At 33.4% G+C, this 9,419-nt stretch overlaps 1 long non-coding RNA gene across 1 annotated transcript; it reads right to left on the reverse strand.

Moving 5' to 3' along the window:
- Positions 1-1,289: 1,289 nt before the first annotated feature.
- LOC123548458 (uncharacterized) lies at positions 1,290-8,786 on the reverse strand. The gene is made up of 3 exons (XR_008368333.1): positions 8,282-8,786; positions 4,205-4,303; positions 1,290-2,874 (listed from the first exon to the last, which is right to left on the reverse strand). It is a non-coding gene; the product is annotated as an uncharacterized LOC123548458 (long non-coding RNA).
- Between the last annotated feature and the right edge of the window lie 633 nt (positions 8,787-9,419).

Raw genomic sequence — 9,419 nt, forward strand, 5'->3', positions numbered from 1 at the left:
GCCATATACCGATTATTGATTATTGATTATCACTTATCAGTGTTATGTAAAAGAGGTTACTTTGGCTTCTGTTCTGTGTGGTAAAGGGTTAAATATAAAATGCAATAACTTTAGCTGTCAGCTTCGCTTTACGAATAACCAAATATTTGCAGGTACATAAAACAACATAACATATTATTAAGTTGAAAACAGTATGTTCCATCAGTTACATGTTTCAAGATTATAAATATGATAGTATAAAATATTTGCAAGTAAAAGCCATTAGAAAAACAACATGCAATTCTGTATTTTAGAAAAAAACAACAGCACTATATAAATAGACTTACCCCACCCACCAGCAAAAATAATGGAAAATCAAAAGGAATTGAATATAAATTTGTTACTTCAAAATTTTGTGATTCATTACAAATTATGACTTGAAAGTAGTGTAGTTTACAATGAATGTTACAAATGAAATGATCTTAGTTCTATTACAGCTGTTCTCAAATCTCAGTGAAAACTTATCGATCCAAACTGGAGAAAATTGGCCCAAAATAAGTATATTTCTCCTTTTTGTTTTTCAGATCTCAGTAAAAAGATTATAGCATTTACATTACTGACATGTTCTTTTTTTACCCATAATGCTTTCAAATGTCAGAATCTAAACTTAACAAAAACCATGCTATCATAATACTTAAGCAACCTCTTGTAGTCAAAATTACCCCAGACATTCATTAAAATATGTCAAAATTGGTATGAACCACAGAAACCCCTGCGGGTGCCTACCATTGCCTGTAATTGATTGACGTTTATTAATATGGAATAGAAAGTGTTATAAATGGTTCTTGACATTCTTACTCACTTACTGATAGTAAAGAAATGTACAAAGTTTTAAAGCAAATAGATCTTATAGTATTCACAAACAAGAGCTGTCTGTTGGCAGCGCGCTTGACTATTCGAAGAATTGATGGAAGTATGGGGTCAAAATATTGCCAGAGATTTGCAGACAAAAGATGAAAAATAGATTAGACAAACAATGTACCTGTTTTTGTGGATTTGGATAAGTCTTGCAATGTATGGCAATATGTGACCATGATGGTAAGCAAGACTGTTCAAAGTTTCAAAGCCATATATATTAAACAGTTTAGACAAAATATGGAATCGCATGCGAAACTTTACAAATTTCTGTCTCACAAAAAGGCCATAACTGAGCTAAAGTCCTTGTCCCAATCACCGTATGTAGTCTTGCCTACATATGTATATTATGATGGTAAACAAGTGGTAAATGTTTCAAAGCCATAATTATGACAAACAGGTTAGGCAAATACAGACTGGTATGAAAAATTTAACTGATTTTCAAGTCCACAAAGGGTCATAATTCAGGCAGAATAGTTGACAGAGTTATGTACTCTTGCCTGCAAATGGAGATCATGATGATAAGCAAGTGCTCAAAGTTTCAAAGCCACATGTCAAAACAATTTTGACACAACACTGACTTCATGAAAACTTCACCATTTCCAAGTCCAAAAAAGGCCAAAATTCAGCCAAAATAGTTGACAGAGTTATGTTCTCTTGCCTACAGATGGAAATTATGATGATAAGCAAGTGTTCAAGGTTTCAAAGCCACATGTCATAAGTTTCGACAAAACATGGACCTGTACAAAAACTGAACCAATTTTCAAGTCCAAAAAGACCATAAATCAGCCAAAATACTTGACAGAGTTATGTACTCTTGCCAGGCCTACAGATAAAATAAACAAGTGGTATAAACGTTCCAAAGCCATATATCAAACAGTCTGCACAAAATATGAACTGGTATGAAAAACTTAACCAAGATTTGTAAGTCAAAAGGGACCATAATTCAGCCAAAATGCTTGATGGAGTTAAGTATTCTTCAAGTTGCCTAAAACTTGACATGGAGATGGTACACAAGTGTTGAAAGTTTTAAAGCATTACCTCAAAAAGTTTTGTCAATATGTGAAATGGTATGAAAAAATTAACCAAGGTGTGACGCCGACACTGACGCCAACGCCGTGATGAGTAGGATAGCTCTACTTACTCTTCAAATAGTCGAGCTAAACAAAAAATTGACCAAGAAATACAAATTTAAAAAGCCTTTATTCTGACAGAATACAAGCAATAGTTATGGTTCATGAACTATTTAGTCAACTAATGATGATAAACAAGTATATAAAGTTTCAAGCTATAGCTCTTAAAGTATGAAACATTTAATTTAACCAAATATTTAACCAAGAAATTCCAATTTTCTAGGTACACAAGGGGTCATAATTCTGCCAAAAAGTGACAGAAGTGGGAATTATGACTCTTTGTGATCTAATGATGATAAACAGGTGAACCAAGTTTCAAAGCTATATTTCTTACAGTTTCGAAGAAAAGACGAACATAAGCAAAAATGTTAACCAAGACCAAAGCTGACAAAGATCAACAAATGATGACAATACCTTGTAGATTTAAAAATGAATTAGATTTGCTAAAAAGAATTCAGAACTATCTTTTTAATTATACTATTAAACTAGGTACAATGTAAATTCTGAAATCTCCTGGTCTTTCAACTGAATTCTCCTGTATAGGTACCCTGGAAGTTTGGCATGTAAGCATTGTTATGATACATTTGTATCCGAGTCTTTTTGCCCTATGTTTGCAGTAAATCATCGAAAGTCTACCAATAGTTAGTCTGAAGCATTCAGAACTTGCTATTTGCTTCATATGTCTTTTCATTTTACAAATTTTATGTCTCAATCTCCACTTGCATATATTTCCTAAGGTCTTCTTTCACGTCATGGTTCCAGCTCAAGTATTATTTCAACAGAACAGAAATGCCTGAATGTCATGGTTCCTGCTACATATCTGAGGTACTTTGGTAATGGCAGCTCACTGAAATGAGACAAATTATCAACATTAAGATCAAGTAGGAATATTATAATAATGAGTTAATTCTAAATACTAAAAGCAGGAATGATGTCATATTGTATGACTTATGCCCCTTGAGAATACTTATAGAATGAATTAAAAAAGTTCAAAAAGGGCATAACTCTGAATTTAATGAAAACTGAAGGTTATGAACTGATATAGCTGTAATAATGTTAAGTCCCAAAAAGGGACTTAACTAAAAATAGGATCAGACAATTAGCACATATCCACTTCATACTGATGATGTATTCCAAGTTTCATTTGAATAACATGAAATATGTAGTAGAAGCAGAGGACACAATGTACAGATGTGATATAATAAAAAGTGGCATAACTAAAAAAAAAATAATCTGACATTATGCTTATGTTTGCTTCATGATATATACCTATATGGAAGCTGTTGTACAGATCTATGTAATATTGTCAAGTCAAACGGGGAATAATTAAAAAAATAATTATCTGTTCTGATAATATGCTAATGTTCATTTCATGTTGATGAAGTATACAAGATTCATTTTAATTGGATGGAAATGGTACATCAGAATGTACACCAGAATGTGGGACTGATGGGCAGACAGTTCAAACAGTGTTGACAATATATACCTCATTGATTAGTGACAATGGGGTGTACATAAATAAAAGCGACCTTATCAAGATGTATGACATGCAATGAAGCATCATGCCAAGTCTGAACATGTTTTTTTTTTTAACAACAATACACTAAATTGTTGGGTGAGACAGAAGTTTTAATCACATTTTCAACAATACACAGCTTGAAGATATATGACTTACATGTATATATTAGCTGGACAGGTGCAAAATGATAACAGCACATTTTATGTGAAAGATAACTTCCTCATATACATGATCATAAAATGAAGACTGAAGTCATATATGTCTTTGGCATATCACACAACAAATGACAAAATGAGCCGCGCCATGAGAAAACCAACATAGTGGGTTTGCGACCAGCATGGATCCAGACCAGCCTGCGCATCAGCGCAGGCTGGTCAGGATCCATGCTATTCGCCAACAGTTTATCTATTTGCAATAGGCTTTAAAAGCGAACAGCATGGCTCCTGACCAGACTGCGCGGATGCGCAGGCTGGTCTGGATCCATGCTGGTCGCAAACCCACTATGTTGGTTTTCTCATGGCGCGGCTCAAATATAAATCACTATGAATTAAAGTCACAACCCGGGCTCTTCACAATTTATATAAAGTTAATTTTAAACTCATCAAATTTCTCTCTTCTGTATGAACCTAATAAAGGCAAAATGAGAAATAAAAGCTACCTTTTTACGCCTTTCTTCAAGTTTCTGGTACAGTAGCTGAATGGCTGCAGATTACTGACAATTTGCTTTCAAAGAAAATAGCATCAACACAGACCATTGCTGCAAAAAAAATTAGTAATGTTTTAAAATATGTACATATATAATAAGACATAGTTCGTTATACATATGACAGGACAATGTCATCTTACATCCAGGGTGTAAGACAGAGTTTTCCAGCACTGATGAAAACATCAGAGACTCGCGTAACACAATCCAAAGTTTTTTGTGTGAGTCGGTTGGTAGGGATTTTTTTTTTTTGCATATAATCATATAGGGAAAAACATTTCATCCGAATGTCCTGGAAAAAAAGTTGGGTAACACAATTTTCACAGGTAGGTCATGTTACCACAAACAAATGATTTTTAATGATAGCCTTATATACATTCTATTTCAGTCATAAATGTAGCAAGCCATTCAGTGGATTTACTAGGATATGTTTGCAGATGTTAAACACTAAACGTGTTTACCGTATATTATAATGGTTGGCAGTATGTATTACTCTGTTCTAGGTCCAGTAAAGGGATGCCTTACCTATCATTTCTTTAAAATGTATAATAAGAATCATCAAGGTTGTAACAGTAGCACAAAAATATGAAAGTCAATGCAAATGTTATACATGTTATACAGTCATGTACTAGAGAATATACCAATAATTCACACTTCTGTGTCAAAACTGAAACGAACGTAACAAATCCTTGGTTCAAGAAAACTTGTTCAGATATAAATTATTATAAATTTATTGACATCATAAATTTTCATTGAGTAGCGAAAACATATTACAGAAGCATTCCATCTTTTCAAAACATAACAAACATTAATATAAAAGCAGACATATCATAGCATAGATAAGATGCACCTCAATCTATCAAATTAAACCAATAACAAACCCTCTGAGGTCTAAAATAACTCTTTTTCGCAAGTAAAACTTATTTATTTACCGGTAACATTGACGCTTACAAATGGCACACAGATGCCAAAGGGCTATAACCAATGCAGTAACAGCTTTGTACATATAACATGTAGCTTGTATTAATTTTCAACATCAATACATAAACAGTACTTGTAACAGTCCCAGTAGTTTAAATTACATTCAAATTTGAAGAATATCAATTACTATATATATTCAACACAATTCATATATTTTTAGAAGTACCTATTTTAAGATTTTTTTTCATCAAAATAACATGCTTACTACTTCGTGCTGCAGTGCATCTGAAATTTTTGGTTTGGCCTTTGGGGAAAGGAAGTGGCTGGGGATTCGGTAAATGGACCTCAAGACCCGGAGTCTAAAGGTCCAGTATTCAATATACATGTACTATTTAATGCTGTATTATCAGTGTCAGGACTGCTTCCCGTATAAATCTACCTGCGTTAAAAGGAAGCAGTTCCAAAGCAAAAAAGTATGTTTTTCCCCAATTTTGTCCCAATTAGTATGAATACTGAGAACTGTTTGTAAGGACGAGAATATATTTTGATAAATGCCTCCGATTATGTACAGTGTACAAAGTCCTATTTATAATTTATCGAACTTGCGATCTATTTTTTCAAGGACTAAAGAATAATAAATACTTCTGTTTCCTGTCACTTACAATGCATTTAGAATGACAAGTAAAATACGCGAGTAAACTTCTGAAATCCTTTCCCGCTTTTAAAGATAAAATACTGTCTCCTCTTTGTAAATACCATTCTCAGCATTCATATTGATTACCGGACCTCTATTCCAGGTCGAGAAATCCGGTTACCGGACCCCTAGCCACTGCCTTTGGGAACATTGCCTGTTTTGTGGTACTGTACCATTTGACATGCACTTCGATTATATACCTGTAGGATTTACAACTAGGAATGTTCATGAATTTATAAATAATCTCATAAAAAGTTCTTCCATTGACTTTTTACAAACAAATAATAGCAGAGCTACCGGCGCCGCAAAGCGTCGCATTACGGTTAGACGTGTGAAAAAAGAACATGAATAAAACTGTGTTTACTATCGAGTTGAAAATTCGTGGTAAGTTTTTGGAATCGGTGTTGTTCGGATTTCTTCCAGTACGCAATGCTCATAGTAATTAATCAGTAAGACGTCAATAGACGCTTGCTGTTTATGGTTGACAAAAGCGTTTCGCTTACTGCTTTGAACGTTGAATAAAAATGTAAATGAGCGCCTGATAATAAGAATTTAGTGCTAAATACATTTTCTACGAAGAAAGAAAGGTAAAATACAATATTTTCGATGCGAAACGATTTTCGTCACGCTGCCATAACTGAAATGCATTATATATACTTATATTTGTGTGATTGACGTCATACTTCCACATTGGTGCAGTGGTTAGCGAGGTTGCGTTAAAGTCCAAAGGTCGGGAGTTTGAACCTCACCAGAAGCGCTTCTTTTTTTAATTTCTTTTTTATTTCAGCTTTTTTTCTTTCTTTTTTTTATTTATAATGGGTTTTGAAAGTATTGTAAAAAATAAAGTCATTCATGTGAAATTCTAAAGTGTTTTGTTAGTGATGTCAGGTTCCAGTGTAGTACTGTCTGACAGTGTCTGTACATTAGTCAGTAGATAAAACCTTAAAAAAAAAAAGAAAAAAAAAAGGTTTTTGGATCAAAATTTACATGCATGGAACTGTGAAAAGCACAAATGCTCTTCTCCCCGTTCACATATATTTCATCCACAATCATAAAAATCACTGACCAGAGTTTATTACTAGGAAAAAAACTATTTGCTATGAATTATCAATAAACATCAAAAAGGATCCTATTACCATTCCTATTCTATACCAATAGTGCTAAAAGATTAACCATAAAAATGTCATAGATTGTTAACTAAGCAGTTCAGTAAATAAAACAGGAGTTTTCGAGAATTTCGGCAAAAAGGTGATTTTCTCTGGGTAAAATTCTCATCAGTAACTTTTAAAGATGGCTAGTCTTTTGGTTTTTAAACAAGCTTTGTACATCATAGCAGTATTTTGGCCTTAAAGTTGGACACATTCTTCCTTCTAAAAAGAAACGTAACTTTCTTTAGTTCGTATATAGCATATTTGTAGAGTTTTCGCATGTCAAGATTTAATCTTAATGCATTCTAAGACATTCATTCAGAAATCATGAATTATCATTAATTCATAAAAATTTTAATAGATCTTAAGGTTTCGATGGAGGACTTGAGAAACAAAAATCAAACAACACCAAATCATAGAAAGAAAGAGTTGTTTGACATGAAAATTGAACAGCATGTAAAACATGTATATTACTTTACGAAACAAGTGTCAGTATACTGATATAAACATTGAATTCCGGAAAAGGGCTGCCTAAAGGGGCTCCACTTCCGGACAGTTAAACGCCTTTAAAAACTCACCATTTTCAAAGAACTGTTACACATGTTTGTTTTGATGCATTTGCAATAGCGTGCGAGTGGTGAAATTTCACGTAACAAGGTGGAACATAGTTTTCAGCAATTGTTTATCTTTTTTTCTTTACAAATGGCATTCATTTTCAAAGGGAGACAACTTTTTCTCAAAGATTACTTAAAATAATTGGAAAAAGTTGTTTCCCTTTGAAAATGAATGCCATTTGTAAAGAAATAAAGATAAACAATTGCTGAAAACTGTGTTCCACCTTGTTATGCGAAATTTCACCACTCGCACGCTATTGCAAATGCATCAAAACGAACATGTGTAACTGTTCTTTGAAAATGGTGAGTTTTTAAAGGCGTTTAACTGTCCGGAAGTGGAGCCCCTTTAGGCAGCCCTTTTCCGGAATTCAATGTTTATATCAGTATACTGACACTTGTTTCGTAAAGTAATATACATGTTTTACATGCTGTTCAATTTTCATGTCAAACAACTCTTTCTTTCTATGATTTGGTGTTGTTTGATTTTTGTTTCACAATGCCTCCATCGAAACCTTAAAGAACATAAACTTCCTAAAACGGATCCATAATTCCAGATAATTTCAGCAGCACTCCTTTGATTTTCAAGGGGCACTGGGGATTTTTCAAGGTAGCTCTGCCTTCTAGGTAGTACCTAAGTTCATATTAAAACACCTACCTAAATCAAGCGTTTCGTGGACAATCGTTGTTTTCGATGCCTACTTTTTCTATATCATCTGATCAATGTACATGTCGAAATGACGTCAAACCGGATGTTTTGGGCTATTCACAGCATATTCAGAGCCGACAGGTCTTGTTAGCACAATAAATGATAATTTTCTGGCGCCCATCGTACCATATGATCACACGATAGACTGTTAATTCTAATGTGTAACGTTTATCATTGTTTTTGTTTTTTTAATCGGCATTCGCAATGTTTTTTCATGGGCGCCGCCATTGCATCTCGTTGTAAGAGAGTAGACGAGAATTCCGTAATTTTTTGATAATAGAAAACTATTGGTAAAAATTCTTTATGTATTTGTCTTTTTATTAATGGTTTTATTAAATGATATTCAAAAATGTACAAAATAAAATAAAACTAAGTTCCTGAATGAAAATTCCGGAAAATACCGACATCGTCCGATAACTGCCGAAGTGATATGCGCTATTTATGGATCGGATACCTTAAATGTGATTGACCACCTTTAAACTAAAAATTTTTTGTGTTGAACCTATAAAGTGTCACAAGAGAATAACATGATTTCTTAAAGTCAACTATAGTCCCTTGACAGCAGATAATCAGCCATTCTATTTTTAGGTCACGTTTGCACAAAGTGCTCAAAATCATCATGTGCTTTTTGTTGTGGGTCATATGTCATTGACAATTTGACTTCTAACACTATAGGTCACAGTTTTAGCCCAATTTTGATGAAACTTGATCAGAATATCACCATTAATAAAAGCTCAGATGAGTTTGTTAATGGGTCATTTTAATTAGAAAACTTGGTCACTAAGTCAATTAATAGAAAAAAGTTGACACTAGATGCCCCTTTTTAGCTACGTGATCTTTAAAGGCACACCCTAGAATTCCTGTGTATGAGATGGGTGAAATATTTCCCAATAATAGAATTTCTTCAGACTTTGGATATTGACGTACAATCATCTAAGAAACAAAAATATGCAATAAAAGTCATAGGTCACCGGTATTGAAAAAGAGTTATATGCCCTTGAATGCCCTCAGAATGTTTGTCTATATATAAAATCTAGGACAAATTTAGAACTGGATTACCTGAGTTCAAAAGAAAGTAATACTTATC

Source organism: Mercenaria mercenaria, chromosome 2, assembly GCF_021730395.1.
Source record: "Mercenaria mercenaria strain notata chromosome 2, MADL_Memer_1, whole genome shotgun sequence".
Lineage (NCBI taxonomy): Eukaryota > Metazoa > Mollusca > Bivalvia > Venerida > Veneridae > Mercenaria > Mercenaria mercenaria.